Source organism: Schistocerca cancellata, chromosome 8 (genome assembly GCF_023864275.1).
Source record: "Schistocerca cancellata isolate TAMUIC-IGC-003103 chromosome 8, iqSchCanc2.1, whole genome shotgun sequence".
Taxonomy (NCBI): Eukaryota; Metazoa; Arthropoda; class Insecta; order Orthoptera; family Acrididae; genus Schistocerca; species Schistocerca cancellata.
Genome location: NC_064633.1, coordinates 589,252,855 through 589,275,258, shown reverse-complemented (window position 1 = coordinate 589,275,258; position 22,404 = coordinate 589,252,855).

The following is a 22,404-nucleotide window of genomic DNA, read 5'->3' as shown; positions in this document are numbered from 1 at the left end:
TGCCTTCCTGAGTGGGGTACTGGACCTGAGCCAAGAACCACACCTGTAGTTGGATGACATTGATGCTGTAGCTCTTCAGAGAAGTGTGGAACAGATGCAGTGGTGAACCCAACTGACGGTGGGAATTCCCATAGATGATGGTGGTGGGGGACCCTGTATCCATTTGAAAAGGGGAAAAACCGACTGCACAAAGGAAATTGGCGGCAGCGGGTACGTCTCATCCACCATGAAGTTGGAGGCGTCGACAGCAGTGTGGTCCATGGCCATCAACTATGAGGATCGACAGGACTCGCCTTTGTGACTGCTTTTGACAGGCCAAAAAGGTCACTCTCTGGAAATGGTGGTCTTGCCTCTGATGCGTGGTAAAAGCACTGACTACAGGAGGGAAACCAATCTCGCTGCTGCTGCGGCCACTGTGGGCTCAGGTGGGGACCAGCGCCCTGGCCCTGGAGGGCGGGCGCAGCCTCAGGAGGGGGCCCCCGGCGCTACTGTGGCGGCTGCGGTGATGTGAAACGGCGTCGCAGGGGGAGCAGGCAGGGAAAACCAGCGCCAGGGACTGCAGCGTGGAAGCTGAGCAAAAGGACTGCTCATGAGCGCGGATACTGGATCAACAGGTGTCTGAAGATGGATCTTTCAGCGTCAGGTCTGTAAGGTATCATCTGGGGCATGGACAAGAATCATATCATGAATGAGTGCCAAACCATAAGACTGCTCGCAATTGGGATTGCCACAGAAAAAAACGAGTCATAGGAGACACCTTGCAGCATGGCAATCCGTTCCCTGTATAACTGAACAGGAAGCTTCTGACAACAGAAGAACGTGTGATGTGCCACTGCCATGTGGACCTGAGAGTCAAAATAATCCAACAGGCTATAAGTCAACGCGTCATTGAAGAGTACACGAAGTTCTTTATTGGGATGCCTCTATTACAGAAGGTGATGAACTTCCAGGCCCACATAGGAGAGAAAAAATGGGTGACGCTGAATGTCACCAGCGACATCATGAGCAATAAAGTGTTGCTCCAGACAAGCCACTAGTTGCCCCAAGGCTCAACGAATTTGTCGGACTTCGGAAACAAAGGGGGCGCGGCACGGAGCACCAGAAGCAGGGAAGTTGGGTGAGACCCCTGCAGGCGCATCCCAACGGTGTAAACACTGAATAATGAGCTTATTCGTTTGTTGCATACGTTCCAACTGCGCTATGACGCGATGAGGATTCATCAGTACCTGAAATACCGTCTGCGATAGTGGCCAACAACCGAGCAAGCGCGGGAAACTCGTAAACCAACCCGCCGCCACTGAAGTAACTGCGCTAGCGCAATAGAAATGCGGAAAACACAAGTCTGTAAACATTTTATTCGACTCACCAAAACGAAACAACATTACAATCTCCGAAAGAAGAACAGACTCGATCCCAACTGCGGATCGTTACACACATAAAATAACGATTAATAATAGAAAAGACAAGACTCTTCATGGGGGAGACATCAGAATCAAACAATTCTACAATGTCAAGATGTTCGTCGACTATACCAATTCCATCTGCAAGAGATCGGCCAGCTAGGAGAGGCGTCTGGCCATGGCTGCGGGGTGGCAGCTCTGAATACTTGCAAGTGGTGCGACAAACTGTCCTTTGCCAGCAAAGGGCCACCCTATAAAGCATGTTTGGCGGAGGTATCTGCTGGAACTATTTCAGTTCTCGTGCCTGGCGTATCAAAGTAGTTCCTGGGCTAGCGGCGATTTCTGGTGAAGCTGTTCTGCAGGCTCCGCGAAAGGGTAGCGGTCCCTGGAGGCAGTTGGTGGAGACTTGGTGCTGTTCTGTGTTGTGGTAACCGATAAATATTTATGTTAACAACACAGATGACATAGATTTTTCTGGTGAATAAACGCCCTGTGATGCAGGCATCCCCTGTTGGCTGGACGTGAAGTGGCTAGCCGACGCAGGAGGCGCTACGATGTCTGAAGTGGCTGGGTACAGCACATCCCATCATCGCGCAACACACCTTGAGATTCAGTGTTTTTTTTTTTTATGGAGGTTTATCCCGTCCTCGCGATCCGGGCGGTCAAGCCAAGATCCCCGTTCGCTGAGACACACAACGTTCCACTGTCGCACTGCGCGGTGGTCCCTGATGCATGCCCAGAGCTTACAGTGACAGGGGACAGGCAGCCCTTACCAATCCCCAGCTCAGGAACCCGCGGTCGCCAAGCCCGTACCCACCATATGAATGCTGATCACCTGAGGGCGTCAGCCAATTCAAAGCCCCCCTTTCCGCTTAGTAACTGAGTCATGTTCATGCCCAGTCAAACAGGCCATGATATTTGGAATTTTACGTAGAAATAGCGCTATAATAAAAGCAAATATTTCTTGTTTTTCCTTCATCTAAATAATCTCTTCCATTTACTTATCACTCACATAATGTCGTAATAACATTTTGCCATTTGATTTCACTTAATTATTGGATCCCAGTGTGGGGCAATTTAATTAGTAATATAATTAGTAACGTGGAGACCATTGTATGGAAGAGATAAAAAAATTCTCAATTCACTACGTTTTTGCTGTCAAACATGGGGCTATCGCATTGGTAATCTGCATTCGAAGTGATATTGCAGATATTCATGGAGGACTCTGTAAATGATATACCATAACTTTAGGCAGAAAAAGAAGAACCAACTCTTGTGGTGAATTGTTAAAGAAGCACAAATCTCCATATAAGGATGGAGTAATTGCCTAGCTGCTAAAGAGAGATGCCATTACATTAAACAAGGGGATACATAAACTTACCTGCAACTTCCTGGCAGATTAAAACTGTGTGCCGGACCGAGACTCGAACTCGGGGCCTTTGCCTTTGGCGGGCAAGTGCTCTACCGACTGAGCTACCCAAGCACGAATCACGCCCCGTCCTCTCAGCTTTAATTCCTCCAGTACCTCGTCTCCTACCTTCCAAACTTCACAGAAGCTCTCCTGCGAACCTTGCACAACTAGCACTCCTGAAAGAAAGGATATTGCGGAGACATGGCTTAGCCACAGCCTGGGGGATGTTCCCAGAATGAAATTTTCACTCTACAGCGGAGTGTGCGCTGATATGAAACTTCCTGGCAGATTAAAACTGTGTGCCGGACCGAGACTCGAACTCGGGACCTTTGCCTTTCGCGGAGTGCTAGTTCTGCAAGTTTCGCAGGAGAGCTTCTGTGAAGTTTGGAAGGTAGGAGACGAGGTACTGGCAGAATTAAATCTGTGAGGACGGGGCGTGAGTCGTGCTTGGGTAGCTCAGTCGGTGGAGCACCTGCCCGCAAAAGGCAAAGGTCCCGCGTTCGAGTCTCGGTCCGGCACACAGTTTTAATCTGCCAGGAAGTTTCATATCAGCGTGCACTCCGCTGTAGAGCGAAAATTTCATTCTATAAACCTACCTGCTTAATCTAGAATCAAGAAAGAATCCCAGAAGAATGGACTACTCAAGTAATGCAGCCATACGTAATAAAGGTGACAACATAAGTTGCTCTAACTGCAGAGGGAACACTGTGTCGAATGTGGCACATAAGGTTTATTCAGACTGCTATACAACAAAGTAGTTCCAAATGTGGAAGATATATGCGGTGTAGCTTTAGACCTAACAGGTCAGCAGTGGAACAGATATTCCAACCGAGAAAATACAGGAAAGGCATATGAATATAATGTATGTGAATAATGTTTCTGGTCCCAAACGACTGCCGGCTCACGCTCAGCACATGCCACCATCTGACATGGTATTGATGGTCATGTCGTCAGCACATTGCTCTCCCGGTCACTGTCGTGTTTACATATTTTAACTGCTACTAACCGGGTTCCCGGGTTCGACTCCCGGCGGGGTCAGGGATTTTCTCTGCCTCGTGATGACTGGCTGTTGTGTGATGTCCTTAGGTTAGTTAGGTTTAAGTAGTTCTAAGTTCTAGGTGACTGACGACCATAGATGTTAAGTCCCATAGTGCTCAGAGGCATTTGAACCATTTTTTTTTGAACTGCTACGAATCGGACGCATAGCTCCTGCTGGCCTTGTGAGCCAGAGTACACCCCATAGCACACCTCCCACCTACGGAAAATCACCCATATTTTAGTGAGCTGCGCTGACCACTCACAAGATAGGCGGAAAATATACACAGAAGAGCCAAAGAAACTGGTGCACCTCCTTAATAGCATGTAGGGCCCCCGCGAGTGCGCAAAAGTTCTGCAACACGACGTGTCATGGGCTCGACTAATGATGTCTGAAGTAGTGCTGAAGGGAGCTGTCACCACGAATCCTGCAGACCTGTTCATAAATCCGTAAGAGTACGGGAGGGTAGACATCTCTTCTGAACAGCACGTTGCAAAGCATCCCACACACTCGCAATAACTTTCATGTCTTGGGAGTGTGGTGGTCAGATGAAGTGTTGAAACCAAGAAGAGTATTCGTGACGCTCCTCTGTAGCAAATCTGGACATGTGGGGTGTAGCACTGTTCTGCTAGAACTGCCCATGTCCTTCGGAATTAACAATGGACGTGAATGGATGCAGGTGATGAGACAGGATGCTTACGGGCGTATCACCTGTCAGAGTCGTATCTGCACGTATCAGGGGTCCCATATCAGTCCAACTGCACACGACCAACACCTTTACAGAGTTTCCACAAGCTTAAGCAGTAACCTGTTGACATGCAGGCTTCATGGATTCATGAGGTTGTCTCCATACCCGTATACGTCCATCCATTCGATACAATTTGAAACGAGAGTCGACCGACAAGGCAACATGTTTTCAGTCATCAAGAGCCCAATTTCGGTGATGACGGGCCCAGACGAGGCATAAAGCGTTGTATCGTGCAGTCATCAGCGCACACAAGTGGTTCTTCTGCTCCGAAAGCTCATATCGACGATGTTTCGTTGAATGGTTCGCACGCTGACACTTGTTAATGGTCCAGCATTGAAATCTGAAGCAATTTGCGGAACAGTTGCAGTTCTGTCACGTAGAACGATTCTCTTCACTCGTCGTTTGTTCCGTTCTTGAAGGACATTTTTCCCGCCGCAGCGATATCTGAGACTTAATGTTTTACCGGATTCCTGATATTCACGATACTATCGTGAAATGGTCGTACGGGAAAATCCACACTTCATCGTTACCTCGGAGTTGCTGTGTCCCAGCGCTCGTGCGCCGACTGTAACACCACGTTCAATCTCACTTAAATCTTTATAACCTCGTAACACCGGAAATGCATATCCTCCTATTTCCATCTATTGCACTGCAAATTTTTTTCCTTATTTTGTTACCTGAAGATATAACATTTCTGTGTCTTTGTATATTGTAATTGTTTTACTATTTGTATATATTTATGCATTTATGTCGATGTATTATTGCTTTGTTTTGTAAATATTATTTGTATTTTTACGCTGGGTCTGGCCTAGGGAAAACTATGCTATCGAACGAATACATCGATAGGTCGTGTGGAGAACCAAAGTGTTTAGGATCTTTGGTAGTGTTAACTCTGTCGCGTGGAGCGCGGGCAGAGGTAGAGTCTGGCTGGGGTGGTGCAGTGGAGCAGGTGTGCTGTGTGACGTTCTCGCGAGTTGCCGCGCTTTCGGGGTTGGGCAGCATGCAATTGCGCTCGACTTGCTATGATAGTTTCTGACACGGTGTCACGGACGGGAAGCATTAGCTGGCGCACATCAAGAGCCCGTTTCGCCTGGTGACCGTGTCGAGAAGAAGGCGCGCCAATATCCAGCTTCTGCAACAGCGACAGCCGACAATGAGTTACTGTCGCCACATCCTCGATCGACGGCTTCAAACCTTCAATCAACCAACAAGGAAGACTGGAAGCACGTAAAGTTTTAGAACTGTATGGCAGACCTCAGCTTTTCAAACTGTTCAAATCACAAAATTACAGCAACATAACATCAACTTTTGTTGCTCATTGTCCCAATTGCATTACCAAGCAGGGTCCCTTCCTTTTCCGGAATGAACCCGAGTGTCGTTGAAATTCAAACGCCAGCATCATTAGATTTCACTGCTTTAATTCAGTTAAGTTCAGTTAAGGTATTCATAGCTGGCTACAATATTTAGATTACACAAGCAGAAATTAAGAGTGCGAGTTTTGTTACCGTATTTTAGCTTACCTGTGACTGCAGCTCAGCTTGGTACATACTAGATTTTACTATTGTTAATTGTTCAGAATCAATTAATTCAAGTACAAAGTTAAATCTCTTATTTCTAAATTGCGTAGATTCAAGTAGCTTTTGAAGTGATTGTTGAGGTAGTCCAAGACTAACCGTATCATACTGAATTTCGATGTGCTTCAGAAAGAAAGCTAACTATTAACTTTAGTCACTAAATTAACTTACGATTTTCCGGTTTTATTAATTCTTTTGCTAAATTAAGTCAGGGTGTAGCGAAATTTATTACTTCTGACAAACTTTCAGTTTTCACACTACACGTGTCAACCTTCAGTTGCCACGCTTCTAGTGCTAATTATATGTGTAATAACATTTCTTTTTCAGTTCCTATAGTGATTGTCCTTAGGACTGGCGACCGTAATTTCCCCCAAATCTCAAATATCTAATTAGCTCCAATTAATTGTTAACGTAACGGTCGCACATTTACTTTCTTTATTAACTTTACCCCTTTTCAAAATTAATTTCCACCAGTTTCATTGGCATTTTTCCTTTCATTTAGATGTAACCATTTCCTCCCTCTTTCCCGACAGATTAACTTCGGTGACGATTGCTTTACCCAAATTTCCATTAGGTACACGCGGTTTAATTTTTCACTGTCATTAAGGTAAATAAGTGAGGGGGAGGTTACAACCTGCCATTGTAGTAGCAGTAACCGATCTAACAACTGCGCCAGACACTTGTTGTATATAGGCGTTGCCGACCGAAGCGCCGCACTCTGCCTGTTTACGTATATCTGTATTTGAATACGCATGCCTATACCAGTTACTTTGGCGCTTCAGTGTAACACAGAGCTAAACAATACCTACGTGGAATTGTTAATGGCACAGCATTGAAATCTGACGTAAATAAGTTGAAAGACGGAACGAAGGTGGAGGCGTTCGGCGATGACGTCACACTCGAGGAAAAGTTAGTACTGCTGCATCGAACGTATGCAGGTGAAGTCGATAGTCTAAGGAGGGAAGAGGATTTTAGTAGACATAAAACTATTTGGCATCCATACAGATGCATTTCCTTTATTGAGCAAGCTTTAGCTGTTTCCAGGGCAGTGATGGGAGTGGATGGGTTACTAACCGTCTGCTGTAATATCAATAAAGGAGATAGACGAGGTGATGCTCCTTTTTTACAACGCTTTTAATCTGTCCTTACAAGCAATTATACGAAACCTGCACATAACTGGGCACACAGGTTCAAATGTCTCTGAGCACTATGCGACTTAACTTCTGAGGTCATCAGTCGCCTAGAATTTAGAACTACTTAAACCTAACTAACCTAAGGACATGACACACATCCATGTCCGAGGCAGGATTCGAACCTGCGACCGTAGCGGTTGCTCGGTTCCAGACTGTAGCGCCTAAAACCGCTCGGCCACTCCGGCCGGCGGGGCACACAGGTATGAGAACCAAGCAGTTGGCTGCTAATGTAGTTACGTATCTGGGAAGGATGAGCGAAGATATTAATTTTTTTCCGGTGAACTTTCTTATTTAGTAACCGCTTAGTGTTAATCATATATGGTAATAGGAACTAAGAAAGTCTTTAGTATCATGGATGAAAGTTTTAGTTTTGGCTACATTCCATTTTTTTACCTAGCTTCTTCTGTCTGTATAAGTAGTTGTAGGACTATGTTGCGCGAATCAGCCATATTAGCGCTCTGTAACAATAACTCAATTTCCAATGGAAAATATTTGAGTCTTTATGAAACAGACTTATTCAACCCGAAACTTGAAAATGGTTTTTAGTGGATAGAAGACGCAGCACGGCGAGGCAAAAAAGTACTCCGATCGTTGCATCTAGGCTAAATGGGAACAACAGAAGATTCGCTATGTTGGACCACAATTAAGCTACAGAGACTAGACGACCATACCATGCAGAGGTTGTTGTTGTTGTGGTCTTCAGTCCTGAGACTGGTTTGATGCAGCTCTCCATGCTAATCTATACTATGCAAGCACCTTCATCTCCCAGTACCTACTGCAACCTACATCCTTCTGAATCTGCTTAGTGTTTTCATCTCTCGGTCTCCCTCTACGATTTTTACCCTCCACGCTGCCCTCCGATACTAAACTGGTGATCCCTCGATGTCTCAGAACATGTCCTACCAACCGATCCCTTCTTCTAGTCAAGTTGTGCCACAAACATCTCTTCTCCCCAATCCTATTTAATACCTCCTCATTAGTTACGTGATCTACCCACCTAATCTTCATCATTCTTCAGTAGCACCACATTTCGAAACCTTCTATTCTCTTCTTGTCCAAACTATTTATTGTCCATGTTTCACTTCCATACATGGCTACACTCCATACAAATACTTTCAGAAACGACTTCCTGACACTTAAATCTATACTCGATGTTAACAAATTTCTCTTCTTCAGAAACGCTTTCCTTGCCATTGCCAGTCTACATTTTATATCCTCTCTACTTCGACCATCATCAGTTATCTTGCTCTCCAAATCAAAAAACTAGTTTACTACTTTAAGTGTCTCATTTCCTATTCTAATTCCCTCAGCATCACCCGACTTAATTCGACTACATTCCATTATCCTTGTTTTGCTTTTGTTGATGTTCATCTTATATCCTCCTTTCAAGACACTGTCCATTCCATTCAACTGCTCTTCCAAGTCCTTTGCTGTCTCTGACAGAATTACAATGTCATCGGCGAACCTCAAAGTTTTTATTGCTTCTCCCTGGATTTAAATACCTACTCCGAATTTTTCTTTTGTTTCCTTTACTGCTTGCTCTATATACAGATTGAATAACATCGGGGAGAGGCTACAACCCTGTCTCACTCCCTTCCCAACCACTGCTTCCCTTTCATGCCCCTCGACTCTTATAACTGCCATCTGGTTTCTGTACAAATTGTAAATAGCCCTTCGCTCCTTTAGAATTTCAATGAGAGTATTCCAGTCAACATTGTCAAAAGCTTTCTCTAAGTCTACAACTACTAGAAACGTAGTTTTGCATTTCCTTAATCTTTCTTCTAAGATAAGTCGTAAGGTCAGTATTGCCTCACGTGTTACAACATTTCGACGGAATCCAAACTGATCTTCCCCGACGTCGGCTTCTGTCAGTTTTCCATTCGTCTGTAAATAATTCGTGTTAGTATTTTGCAGCTGTGACTTATTAAACTGATAGTTCGGTAATTTTCACATCTGTCAACACCTGCTTTCTTTGGGATCGGAATTATTATATTCTTCTTGAAGTCTGAGGGTATTTCGCATGTCTCGTACATCTTGCTCACCAGATGGTAGAGTTTTGTCAGGAATGGCTCTCCCAAGGCCGTCAGTAGTTCTAATGGAATGTTGTCTACTCCCGGGGCCTTGTTTCGACTCTGGTCTTTCAGTGCTCTATCAAACTCTTCACGCAGTATCGTATCTCCCATTTCATCTTCATCTGCGTCCTCTTCCATTTCCATCATATTGTCCTCAAGTACATCGCCCTTGTATAGACCCTTTGTATACTCCTTCCACCTTTCTACTTTTCCCTCTTTGCTTAGAACCGGGTTTCCATCTGAGCTCTTGATATTCATACAAGTGGCTCTCTTTTCTCCAAAGCTCTCTTTAATTTTCCTGTAGGCTGTATCTATCTTACCCCTAGTGAGATAAGCCTTCACATCTTTACATTTGTCCTCTAGCCATGCCCGCTTAGCCATTTTGCACTTCCTGTCGATCTCATTTTTGAGACATTTGTATTCCTTTTTGCCTGCTTCATTTACTGCATTTTTATGTTTTCTCCTGTCATCAATTAAATTCAATATTTCTTCTGTTACCCAAGGATTTCTACTAGCCCTCGTCTTTTTACCTACTTGATCCTTTGCTGCCTTCACTACTTCATCCCTCAGAGCTACCCATTCGTCTTCTACTGTATTTCTTTCCCCCATACCTGTCAATTGTTTCCTTACGCTCTCCCTGAAACTCTATACAACCTCTGGTTTAGTCAGTTAATTCAGGTCCCATCTCCTTAAATTCCCACCTTTTTGCAATTTATTCAGTTTTAATCTACAGTTCATAAGCAATAGATTGTGGTCAGAGTCCACATCTGCCCCTGGAACTGTCCTACAATCTAAAACCCGGTTCCTAAATCTCTGTCTTACCATTATATAATCTATCTGATACCTTTTAGTATCTGCAGGATTCTTCCATGTATACAACCTTATTTTATGATTCTTGAACCAAGTGTTAGCTATGATTAAGTTATGCTCTGTGCAAAATTCTAACAGACGGTTTCCTCTTTCATTTCTTAGCCCCAATCCATATTCACCTACTATGATTCCTTCTCTTCCTTTTCCTACTGTCGAATTCCAGTCACCCATGACTATTAAATTTTCGTCTCCCTTCACTACCTGAATAATTTCTTTTATCTCATCATACATTTCTTCAATTTCTTCGTCATATGCAGAGCTAGTTGGCATATAAACTTGTACCACTGTAGTAGGCATGGGTTTCGTGTCTATCTGGGCCACAATAATGCGTTCACTATGCTGTTTGTAGTAGCTTACCCGCACTCCTATTTTTTATTCATCATTAAACCTACTCCTGCATTACCCATATTTGATTTTGTATTTATAACCCTGTATTAACCTGACCAGAAGTCTTGTTCCTCCTGCCACCGAACTTCACTAATTCCCACTATATCTAACTTTAACCTATCCATTTCCGTTTTTTAAATTTTCTAACCTACCTGCCCGATTAAGGGATCTGACATACCATGCTCCGATCCGTAGAATGCCAGTTTTCTTTCTCCTGATAACGACGTCCTCTTGAGTAGTCCCCGCCCGGAGATCCGAATGGGGGAGTATTTTACCTCTGGAATATTTTACCCAAGAAGACGCCATTATCATTTAACCATACAGTAAAGCTGCATGCCCTCGGGAAAAATTACGGCTGTGGTTTCCCCTTGCTTTCAGCCGTTCGCAGTACCAGCACAGCATGGCCGTTTTGGTTATTGTTACAAGGTCAGATCAGTCAACCATACAGCCTGTTGCCCATGCAACTACTGAAAAGGCTGCTGCCCCTCTTCAGGAACCACACGTTTGTCTGGCCTCTCAACAGATACCCCTCCGTTGTGGCTGCACTTAGGGTACGGCCATCTGTATCCCTGAGACACGCAAGCCTCCCCACCAACGGCAAGGTCCATGGTTCTTGGAGGGAGGCATGCAGAGGTAAAACGTCGATATTAGCCATTTCCAGAAAAATCAGCATGCATAATTTCACCGGAAACGAAAATTCACACAAATACGTGCTTTGTACAAAAATCTTTGTAGAAACTTTTCTATTGCTCTTTCAGTTTCTCGAATCACCTTATTTATTGGCAAATAGTGCATTTTAACACTATAAGTATTTACTTTACAGGAACTTTGCGTATAGGAATTTGTAAGTGAAATTTTCTATACTATTGTACGGAACTTGGCTATTCAAATAATAATGACGCACGTTTTTCTTTGTTGCACGATAGCAGATCGTCAGGAAAACGACAATAACATAATGAAGAAGAGAAACAAAGGCCTAGAAGGAAACTTTAAAGAAAATAAAAGGAGAAAATGCTAAATAGAAACAAAAAATATAGAAATACGCAAATGAGCGCATCAGCGGAAGTCAAGGTAGGACCAAGCACTATCACTTCTCGCAATCATTAGCGCTCTGTAGCTAGATTCAGCGGCAGTAGATGCTTGCTTTCTTTCCTTTTAACAATTTCCATAATATTTTTGATATTTTTTTCGTCTGTGCGAAAACTAATTTTCAAATAGGGAACAATTTTCGGGTAATTTAATTGGGGATCAAGAAAACAGCAGCTCTTTTGTTACGAACAATTAGCGTACGAGACTTTTCGATGGAAACTGAACATAACTTGTAGCAATGTAAGCAATAGTTAACTAAAGTGAAATAGTTAACTAAAGTGTAACTAATAGAAAACTACGAAGTGAATGGAAATATTTCTAGTAAACAGTAACAGGAAATAATTAATACGAATAAGCAAATTAAAATGAGTAATGCAACGAAGCACCTAGAATACATCTACAAGAGCAACTGCCATGATTTTTATCTAGCAAAAAGTATAGGAGGATACATTGTGTTCGGATATACTTCAGTGCAGACAGTAGGTGAATTCCTCATACACTTGTCAAGACGGACTGCTTTTTCACTCAGTAGTTCCGGAAGCGGCAGTGTAAGTGACTCTGAAATTCTTGACAGACCGATGTCCCGAGAACAAAAAAAAAAAAAAAGTTTACGGGCAACAGGACACCTTAAAAATGAGAAAACACTACTTGATCTGAGCCCAGTGACATGAACAAGATGATACAATTTTTTAAAATGTGTCGAATGATTATTTGACAGAAAATCTACAAATATATCGAACAATTTTGATAAAAAATTTACAAATATGTCGAACAATTTTGATCAAAAGCTCACAAATACATCGAACAATTTGACAAATAGGTATAATAGTTATGATCAAGCACTGGGAAATATGTCAATAATTTAAACAGAAATTTTCACAAATACTGGAAGAACAAAAGAAAACTGCGTGTAGCATAGAAAAACTGACAGAAAAGAAAAGCAATGTACAGACTGCAGATGACAAGTTAGCTTATACCGTATCTACAATTCAGGCATATGTTTCAGAACTACAATTAGTTTGCAACCAACCCCGCGACGAAGTGAATAACTGTCGGAAGAGATTGAGTTTATTAAACTAGAACAAAAACGTGTTGACTCTGACGTCAATAAGTTGAAAGACGGCACGGAGGTGGAGGCGTTCGGCGGTGACATCACACTCGAGGAAAAGGTAGTACTGCTGCATCGAACGTATGCAGGTGAAGTCGAAAACCTGGTTCCGGAACAGAAAGTAGAACTGTTACCAAAGACGATACGGACATCAAAGCTACAGTTCAACAAATTCATTATGAACTGGCCACTGGAAGAGTTAGTTCGAACGAAGCGATTACGGTTAACGGAGGGAACATGCAGGAGAGTTTAGGAAACGAAACAGAAAGCAGCTCTGCACCTCTGCAAATTCACGATGCCACTGAAATAATAATATAACCAACCACCGACGCCAATGACAGACCAAATGAGTTACACTCCTCCTCCCCCTCTCCCCCAAATGCTAAACATGTTTGTGCTACACTAATTGGAAAAAATACTGTTAGATGAAAACCTGTAAAAGTATCATCAATTTCAGGTGTTTTCTACAGACTCAAAAGAGGTTCATTCAGTAATTATTATAAGAGCATTCAACAACGTTCTGCCGCGTACATGGGCCAAATCACGAAAAATACGCTTCGTGGTTGGATTCACCCAAGGAGATGCATTGCTCCGGAATGCGGATGTGGCGGAACGTGGTCAAACTCATGATCAGTGTGAACAAGCCTTTCTGGACAAAGTCTACTGAACGACAGCGACGAGAAGTGTTCGACCAGCAAACGTTCAGCAGTAATAAGATGAGATTGAGAAAATATTTCGAGAAATATATAAACAAAACTAGAGTTTAGAATCGTGTTAAAGATTTTGAAAATTAGGTCACCTCCAAATTTGCAAGAGAAATTGGTCACTATCCCTGAGACACGCCTTGAGTATTTTCTGTCAGGGTTGGACTCTATAGATCTCATCTATTAGGATGTACGAGGTCAAGGGGGCAATGGGAATGCAGAGTCAAAAATTCAGAGCAACGGAGACAATCAACCTATTTATAACAACAACCACGGTTGGTACCAACGCATAACTCCTCCGGACAATAGACACAGAAATTTCGGTTTTCGTAGAAACAGTCGTTATCAATATAAAAGTGGCCGTGGGAACGAGCCACGCTATCGGAACCCACCAAATCCGAACAGCAGAGGCAGTTGTAATGACTAACAAGGTGCTACAGGCCAAGGGTGACCAAATACGAACTATAATGAGTCCAGTACAAGGTATAGAAGCTAAGCAAGGAGAAGAGGGTTTAAGTAAAAGCCAAGACACCAAGTGGCATAATGCAGAGCACAAAATGCATAAAGTCTAGTTTAGTAATGTAGAATATGACATGTTGGGCAATATAACCTTACAAGTCGAAGACTAATCCATGAATTCATAACTATAAATATGGATTGATGAAATAACAATAATTTTAGTACTGGTGGACACTGCGAGACGCAAGAGCAATATTTCGCGTGTATGAGAAGTAACACGTCGTAAGCTACACGTTTGCAGTGTACATGTTACACTGGCTAACATACGGGCAGTTAAGCATTCAGTCATTTTCCCTAGGATCAAAGGGTTTAGGGGAATTATGCAAGTGAACGTCCCGATTAATAGCATCCCACCAACAATAAATGTAGTTATGTGTGAATGTGCGAAAGTGTTTGAAAATGAAACCAAGTGAAACTTTGGAGTACATGTGAGTATTCATTACCTAGTACGATGCAATAACAGCAGTTGTAATGAGGGAGTGAGAAATGAGTGACGTAACAAATGGTGAACACAGTAGATCACGAAAACATTGAGTTGCACATCACTGGGTAACGATCGTTTCACAGGTCAGAGTACAAAATATTTCGTCAGACACAGCAATGCCAGCTTTGTCTCCCCGCACACAGATGTGATCTTTTGCATATTTATATTATACACTGCAAAAATCTCTTATGAACAATGAAGGAATTACATGAGATAAATTCTTGTATTCCACTGTTCGTTACATTACGCGATTTTAAATATTTTACACTGTCAGTATATGTAAATGTTAACGTGGTAGGATAGTCAAACGTATATTCTGTACGAAAATGAATTGGAGATTTGCTTCAAGATGACTTGCCACATAAGCAATGGCATTAACCATGTAAATATTTCTAGTAATAATAATAAAGGAAAAACTAGCTCAAAACAAATATTCACTTGCATCAGTATAATGAAGTAAGAATAAATATTTGCACATACACAAGTGGAACAATGAAATTGAGACGATGTGAATCCTATCATTTTGTAAAGAAAGAAACGGGACTGCGACAACACAGAAGGAATGCACAATGTTGATTCTTCGTAGAGCTTGTCCATGTACAAATATGAGCAAGTAAAGATTAGCTTATTCTGTATTATCTTCTTTCTTTGTCTATTTACAATATGTTTCTGGTGCAGTGTAATCACATACTCTACTGTAATACGCACTCTGATCCCTGAAACTGACGCAGCATCTAAGTAGGTACTGTAGAAATCTTCCCTGAGAGGCTGTTGAAGTTAGTTAATTACAGGCGTAGATATGATAGACTTCTGATAAAGGTCGTGATGTTCAACGGAGAATCCACCAAATGAGACGTGTTCATTCACCTGAAACAGAAAAGAACCAAGAAATACCTAAATTTCCTTCTACCCTTAAAATGATGTAACGTAAAAGACGCTGGCATGTGGAAAGCCCTCTCTTTCTTTAAAAATGAAGGTTTGGGAACATTCGTGATCGAAATTGTACGTAGTAAATGTTTTATAATAAATATGTGTAACGATAATTTTATTTTAATACATTTTTATGCGAAAGTTGTGTAAATATGCACGAAAATAATATGAGTATATTCTTAGGGCTGAAGAAGAAATACTAAAGAAAACACAAGAACGATAAATGGAAACAGTGACACGATTTGCAACGTGCAGTTACGGTTAACGTACTTATAATGTGTTACATGATTTAATTTACGGAGGCTAGCATCCAGAAATACTATTCGCAAACTTAGTACGACGATGTGTGCCCTGGACGGTAGCGAGATTCAAACCGTTGTGACAGATCGAACTATCATTTTAGAAAATTACTCGTAATCATATGGCAAATCTACTTCATAAATATTTTGGCTGTAATTACCTGTCCTGGTGTCTTCTTCGGGTCGTTCTGCCACAGATGAGCTGTCGTATCATTTGGAACAATTGATTATTGGATACATGGCCACTGCAGGCATACAGCCAGACGGACCAGCACTGAAAGCTTACTCCTGTGAGCCAACCCGTCGACAACACTGCGGTTTTCGCGGTTGAAGGAAACAAACTGAATGGAAAGTCGAAAAATTTGTCTCCACTGCTAACAAAACAATGTACCTCCGATGCGACCAAATAAGGTCATTAGGACTTTCATAAATGGAAGATGGATGATAAATAACGTATAATAACGCCTACGTAAGAAAAAGAGCGACAATATCTTGTAATTACCAAACTTGTAAATATGAAGTTCACACGATACCATTTTTTATTTATTATGAAATGTGGAAGTGTGACTTGTAAGACAATACTCTTAATTTTTGAGTTTTAATTATCAAAATGGGCTTATCCGTATCCAGTAAGAAAATAAATTGTAACAACCAATCGTCATCTTCTCTCCCAACAGTAATGGAATAAATTCCCGGACCATGTTATGGGACAATGTATAAATAACCTTGTTTGACACGAAAAATATTTTTCTTCTTCAATACGAAAACATTTTTGTAATCTTACATAGCATAAATATCAGATGCAGCATTCATGTGTCTAGTGTTACAATAGCTGTACTGCGTACAGTAATCGAAGGAACGGAACTGGTCGATGCCAGTATCCAGTGGAGGAAGGAAGGCTGAGAAAAGAAATAATTTTTTACGATAAACTTTATCATTTTGTAACCACTTGCTGTAAATTGTACAGCCGGCCGGTGTGGCCGTTCGATCCTAGGTGCTTCAGTCTGGAACCGCGTGACCGCTACGGTCGCAGGTTCGAATCCTGCCTCTGGCAAGGATGTGTGTGCTGTCCTTAGGTTGTAACCTCCCCACAAAATTTTATATTCTCATTTAACCTCCCCACAAAGTTCTTTCTGATTTAATCTACCCACAAAATTTATTCACATCTAGCCTCCCCACAAAAAGTTCTTCACATTTAATATTGCTGAGAGAACGGGATAGTGCGTCTGCTACAACATTTTGTGTACCGGGAATGTGAAAAATTGTAAAATTAAATTCTTGTAAATAAAGTTTCCATCTGCTTAACCTGTCGTGTGTAAATTTTGCTGAAAGTAAAAACAGGATAGCTCTATGACCTGTGTAAACGGTCGTATGTCTTCCATAAAGAAAATGCCGAAATCTCGTAAATGCCCATACAACACATAATGTTTCAAGTTCTGTAACAGAATAATTGCGTTCAGCAGGTGACAGAATGCGACTCGCAAAGGCTATGTTTTTAATTACTGTAGAACCATCTTCTTCAATTTTCTGAAAAATGTGTACGCCTAAAGCGGTGTTAGAAGTGTCGGTAGCAATGGAAAAATTTCTGGTAAGATCTGGATGTGATAAAAGTGGTGCATTCAACAAAGCATGTTTCAGATTGACAAATTCAGACTGTGCTTGGCCATCCCAGGACCAAATAGTGTTTTTCCCCTTCAATTGACATAATCTAGAGCTGTCTAAAGCAGAGTAACGAATAAATTTACGGAAAAAGTTAATTAATGCCAAAATGCTGCGTAGTTGTTTCTTCGTCGTAGGAACAGTAATGTCACGCAAAGCTTGAAGTTTTTCCGGGTCATGCGCAATGCCTTCTGCTGAAATTACATGTCCAAGAAATTTTATAGAAGTTTTACCAAAGTGCGATTTGCTAAGATTAATTGTGAGTCCTTGTGAACGAAAAGTTTGCAACAGTTGTACAAGAATCAAATTGTGTTCAAACCAGTTAGCTTCTGCAATAAGAATGTCGTCTATATACGTTGTGATTCTGTCTTTAAGTTCTGTCGGAAGTATACTATTCAAACCGCGAATAAATGCTGCTGAAGAAATTGTTAAACCGAACGGTAATTTACAAAATTGATAACAGTCACCAAAACAGAGAAAAGCTGTGTACTTTCTGCAGTTCGGTTGGAGCTGAATTTGCCAAAATCCCAATTTCAAATCTAACGTGGAAGAAATAGCAGTACCATGAAATTTCTGTAGAAGTTCTTCTAGTGTCTGTGGGCGATTTGTTTCTTTAATAATAATGTCATTCACGTGACGCGAATCAAGTACGAGGCGAAGTGAACCATCTTTTTCTTAACAATATGGAGTGAGTTTATGTACGGACTAACTCCCGGTTCAATAATTCCTTGTCAAGCATAGCTTGCAATTCTTTCTTAACTTGATCTCTGTGAATATACGGAATGGGATAATGTTTGGCTCTAAATGTATCATGCTGTTTAATTGGAAATTCATACATAAATCCGGACATAGTACCAGGGATATTGTCAAAAACTGGAGCTTGCTGTAAAAGAATTTTGCGTAGTTGAGTACATTCGTCGTCTGTATTTGCACTGCTCTGCTTAACTTTATCAGAAATCATCTGCATAACATCATAGTCGGCTTCGTCTGGAGTATTATAGTTGTGTACGTACGAATCTGTGAACAATGTGGAATGACAGTCTATGTTACGTGATGCAGAAATGACCTCTGTACGATTAATTGTTTGTTCTTCTGCAGATAGAGAGTGCTGAAATTCTAATGCCAATTGTACATTTTCATCCTTTAACATCGAATAGGAATTTTGAAAGTCAATAACTGCGTCATGTTGTACCAGAAAATTCGTACCTAAAATAACGTCTGTTGTCAATAAGGGAACAATCCAAAAATTTGAGTGGAACGTATGACCTGCAATACAAAATGATAAATGTGTCTGTAACTTTACATCTACTCCTTTACTAGATACTGCACCTTTTACTTTAGTTTTGCCTAATGGTAACGTAAGATACGTATTCTCTTTGTTACATTCGTTGATAGTTTCCTCATTTCTAACTGACGTAGGTGATCCAGAATCGATTACTGCTGAAAATTTGGATGATCCAATCTTTACTTCAATGACAGGATGTGAAATGGTTTTTTGAATAACTGGTTTTTTATGCAAAAGTGTGTCTCGGATGTCGTCAAAAATAATAACATTTTCGTGAACATGATTCTCTGTGTCAAAAGTACAGCTTGCGTTGCTGGAAGATGCAACCTGTACTGTATCTAGTAAATTCTTTCTGACGTGCTGTTATTTGCGGGAGGATGCTGTGGCGTTTCGACTATTTGTACTGTTCCGTTATTTCTTCCTGACATATTAGGTTCGGGATGATATCTACTGTCTGGTTCATTCATGATAATCTGTTGTTGCGGATGATTCTGCTGCTGGTAAGACCGACTGTTATTAAACGTACGCTGAAAATTGTGCTCATAACTTTTACGTCTGTCATGATAGGAATTGCTATACGGCGCGTTGCGATAGGAGTTGAAATGGTGTGTTTTCTGTACGTACTGATTTCCTTGCTGCTGTGCGTTACTATTTGGTGGAGCCGACGCTATACGTGTAGGCGGCGAAACATTAAAGCTTGGTTGACCTTGCACATTACATTGTTGGTTAGGTATGCTAACCGGCTGGTTTTGTCGCTGTTGGGAAAAACCTCTAATGTTACCAAAATGTGGTTCCTGTTGCTGATAATTTTGACGATACTGATCATTAAAATTTTGTCTGTTATTAAAGTTATGGTGGTTGTCGTTACTGGAGCATCTATTACCTTTGCTATTGAAATAGCGTGGCTGATCTTAATAACTATATGTTTGTTGGCCATGGTTATGATGTGAAAAATTTTTGTTTATGAAGGAATAATCTGATTGCTGAACTTCCAAAAGCTGTAACAGATCTCTGAATGCCGAAATATTTTCTTTCTGCTGACCCGTTAAAAGTGATACTCTTAACGATAGTGGTAATTTAGAAATACATAATTGAATAAGTGCAGATTCACTGTATGATTCACTTAAGTACTGGTTTTGTTGGACCATGTGTTCAAAAAATTGCGTGACAGTGGGAAAATTTGAGTTCTCATAATTCGGTAAACTAATTAATTGATCCTTGATTCCGCGCTTGTCGTCTTCGACCAATACGCTGACAGAAAAGCATTCTGAAATTCTTCTACCGAATAGCATTGTCTCGCGATCGGTCTCATACCAGTTGCCGGTTCGCCTTCCAAAAAACTGCAAATAATTTCAAGTTTGTGTGTTACGGGCCAAGTTGGTGGAAAAGCAAAGCTAAATTGTTGTATCCAATCCAAGGGGTGAATCTGTGTTCTGTCATTTTTAAATACCTTAAATTTTCTCACGGATAGAAATTGCTTGTAATCAAAATTATCGTCTCTGTATGTATGAACAGGTTTAGGGTTGTATGATGATCTGTTCGTCTGTGACTGTTCGGAATCTAACTCACTGTAAATTACCTAAATTATACTGGCTGTGTGAGTCTGACAAATGTTCGGAGAGTTGCATATGCTGTGATGTGTTAAAGGCTGAAATATTTTTCATCTCCGTCACTTCTTGCTGTAAAGATGACAATTTTCTACGTAATGTATTATTGGACAAACCTATCTCACTGATCGTCTGCTGTAAATTTTGGAATTTGGCTGTTTGATTAAGCGAAACTGGTGACGTATCGTCTGATTTGGTGTCATTATTATTTTCGATAACATCATATTTTTCAGTCAGTGCTTTTACCTGATCATCGTTTTTAATATCACAAGCATTAATTTGTTTTTGTATTGTACGTGTGGTTTTGTTCAATTTTTTAACGTCTGCTTTGATGGCATCGGGATCCTGTATTAGTTCCAACTTTTCAAGTCTGTTGGTCATTGTCTGAAAGTCTAATGTGTGTGTGTGTCTGTTTTTGTTTTAAGATCGGAGATTTCATCATGCAATTCGGTGGTCAACTGTTTGATTTCGTCTGATACTGTAGCAATATTGTTGTCTACGTACGTTTTTGCTTTCGTAAACAATTTACGCTTATCTTCCTGTCTCTGTGCACTAATTGTTTCCATGACTTGTTGCTTTACTTTATTCTGTTCCTGTATAAATTTACTGTAACGTGTTTCACCGTTTTGTAGGTGGTGATTAACACGTTCGTCAATTTGGCTGTTCTGTTGGTCAAATTTCGCGTCTACTTTCGCATCCAGTGTGCGTGAAAGCTCTGCTGGCATTAATTTAAACTCGTCGCGTAACTGTGTTGCGTTCTCAGAACATTGTTTAGCGACTGCACTAATATCGTCTCAAAGTAATTTAGTTGTGGCTGCATGTGTATTACTTAATTCTTGAGCCACAGATCTAATTTCTTCACTACTGCTCCTAGCACAAGCCTTAATTTCCTCACGTAATTGTTCTTTAGTATCATGACATTGCGTGGAAACGGATGTAATCTGTTCACTAAGTTGTTTGTTCTGTTCATTAAGTTGTTTGAAATTGTTATCTAGCTTATCATTCGACTGTTTGGAATTGTTGTCTAGTTTTTCATTAAGTTGTTGTTTGAGATTTTCATTATTTTCATTAAGTTGTTGTTTGAGATTTTCACTAAGTCGTTTGTTTGATTCATGAAGTTGTAGCAATAATGCCATTACTTGATCCATGCCAATATTACCTACTCTATTCTCTGCGCTGTTTAATGGCGTACCTGCAATTGTCACGTTTTGTGTAGCCATTTGGTCATTCTCTGATTCTTGAAAAGGTTCACCAATTGGATGTGCACTGTGGGTCACTACCTCGGAATCAAATAAACCTGACGTATTTTGATTACATTGATCATCTTCGTGAGAAAAATTTATCTGTTCACTATGTAAATTTTGCAAATCAGGTGTGTCAAACTGGGCAGCGTTCATTGTAACGGAACGTGCCGCGTCATCAATTGTTACATTTACTATAGACATAATTGAATTTGTTTGCTCATCATTGGGATTTAACTCAATACTAGTGATCGGCAGGCACTGATTATCTGTAATTAGACGATTATCACTATTACACTGAGTGTCGCAAGTATTATCAGTCAAATTATTCGAGTCGGCTATTTCACTCATTGCACATCGCGATGTACTGTTAACAGTTTTTCGCGGCATTTTTCACAAATCAAAATTAAGCACAAAATAAAACAAAGACGAAGTAAAAATGGAACAAACACAATTACAACAAAGAGCAATAAATTGCCGATGATCTGTGAAAGAAAGAGTGACAAATTAGTAAAAGCGTTGAGCCAGATGCAAACTACATTTAAGTAAATAAGAGCAGATATATGACTACTTCTCAGAAATTGACAAAGAAAATACGGTCCTGGCCGGTTGTCGCCATGTGTAACCTCCCCACAAAATAATTCACCGCAACCTCTCAACAGAAAATATTAACATAAATAATATTCACGTTTAGTGTAACCTTAAAACAGAAAAATTCCTAAACCTGTCAACAGTAAGAAATATAATTATGTCGTTCACATTCAGTGTAACGTCCCAACAAAATAATT